Below are 1944 nucleotides of genomic sequence, written 5' to 3'. Positions count from 1 at the left end.
AAGCTATGAACAACATTGCAAAGTATGAGTATTCCTGAACACTTAATTGTGCTCATGAGGAATCTGTACCTGGACCAAGAAGCAGTTGTTCGAATAGAACATGGGAACACTGAATGGTTTAAAATTAAGAAAGGTGTGTGATAAGGTTGTATTCTTTCACCATACTTATTCAACCTGTATGCTGAGCAAACAATCTGAGAAACTGGGTTCTATGAAGAAAAATGTGGCATCAGGATTGGAGGAAGACTCATTAATAGCTTATGATATGCAGATGATACAACTTTGCTTGCTGAAAGTGAAGAGAACTTAAAACATTTACTGATGAAGATTAAAGAGCACAGCCTTCGGTATGGATTACATCTCAATGTAAAGAAAACAAAAATCCTCACTGGACCAATAAACAACATTCTTATCAACGGAGAAAAGATTGAAGTTGTCAAGGACTTCATTCTTCTTAGATCGATTATCAACACTCATGGACGCAGCAATCAAGAAACTGAATGACGTATTGCATTAGGCAAATATGCTGCACAAGACCATTTTAAAGTGTTGAAAAGCAAAGATAATCAGCTTGAGGACTAAGCCATGTCATGACCCAAGCCATGGTATTTTCAGTAACCTCATATGCATGCTAAAGCTAGACAGTGAATAAGGAAGACCGTAGAAGAATTGCTGCCTTTGAGTTATGGTATTGGAGGAAAATATTGAAAGTGCCATGGGCTGCCAAAAGAACCAATAGATCCATTTTGGAAGAAATGCAGCCAAAGTGCTCCTTAGAGGCCAAGATGGCCAAACTTTGTCTCGCATGCTTTGGACATATTGTCAGGAGGGACCAGTCGATGGAGAAGGATATAATGTTTGGTAAGGTGGAGGGTCAGAGAAAAAGAGGAAGACCCCCAACAAGATGGATTGGCCAAGTGACAGCATCGATAGACTCAAGCGTGGCAACAGTAGTGAGGTTGCCCCGGGATCGGGCAGTGTTTCATTCTGCTGTGCATAAGGTCGCTATGGATTGGTACCGACTCGATGGCACCTAACAACAACAACAAACATCTTTCTGGTATTCTCTGCTTTCAGCCAAGTCCCATCGGACATCAGTAATGATATCTGCTAAATACTAAAGACACAAAGGTGAACTCCTAAGGATTTTTCCACCTAATGAGCCAAGAGACATATGAACAACCAATCAAAATTCCTTGTGATGAGAAGTGTGAAGAAATGTTTTGGAAGCTCAGAGTACAGTGTGACCCCACTCATACTAGAAAGGGTGGGTGTGTAGGCCTTCACTGAGGAGGCAGCATCTGAATTGCATATTGAAGGATGAGTAAGATTCCACCTTCTAGAGAAGGTTAAGGAGGCAAAGGACATTCCAGGCAGAGGACTAAGCATGAGCAAGCACAGAGGCATGAAAGTACTGGTTATTTTTGGAGAACAGTGATTAGACTGAAGAGGCTGGAAGATAGGGTACAGGAAAAAGGGGTGGTGGGAGAAAACACTGGAAAGTTAATTTGGGGCAAGATGAAGAAACTTGATGCCATACCAAAAATGTTTAACATGATCTCATAGTAATGGGGAGCTAACAGTTGTCTTTAGGCTGGAGAGTGTCATCAGCAGACTAGTGTTTCAAAAGATCACTCGGGTGCGGTGTGAGACAAGGAGCCGAAGTGGGGAAGTGGGAATGGGGCTTCTGGAAAAGTCTAAGCAAGATAGTGAACCAGTACAAAAAAAGGAGAAGGAATAAAAAGAAGGGCTGAATTCAACAGACTTTTTAGGTACCTACGAGCTCTGGTGGCACAGTGGTTACGAATCAGGCTGCGAACCTCAGGGTCAGCAGTTCAAAATTACCAGCTGTTCCGTGGGAGAAAGATGAGGCTTTCTGCTCCCATAAAGATTTACAGCCTCGGAAACCCTGTACAGGGTTGCTATGAGTCGGAACCGACTCCA

This window comes from Chrysochloris asiatica, unplaced genomic scaffold (assembly GCF_000296735.1).
Source record: "Chrysochloris asiatica unplaced genomic scaffold, ChrAsi1.0 scaffold00083, whole genome shotgun sequence".
NCBI lineage: Eukaryota > Metazoa > Chordata > Mammalia > Afrosoricida > Chrysochloridae > Chrysochloris > Chrysochloris asiatica.
This window is presented reverse-complemented; position numbering follows the sequence as displayed.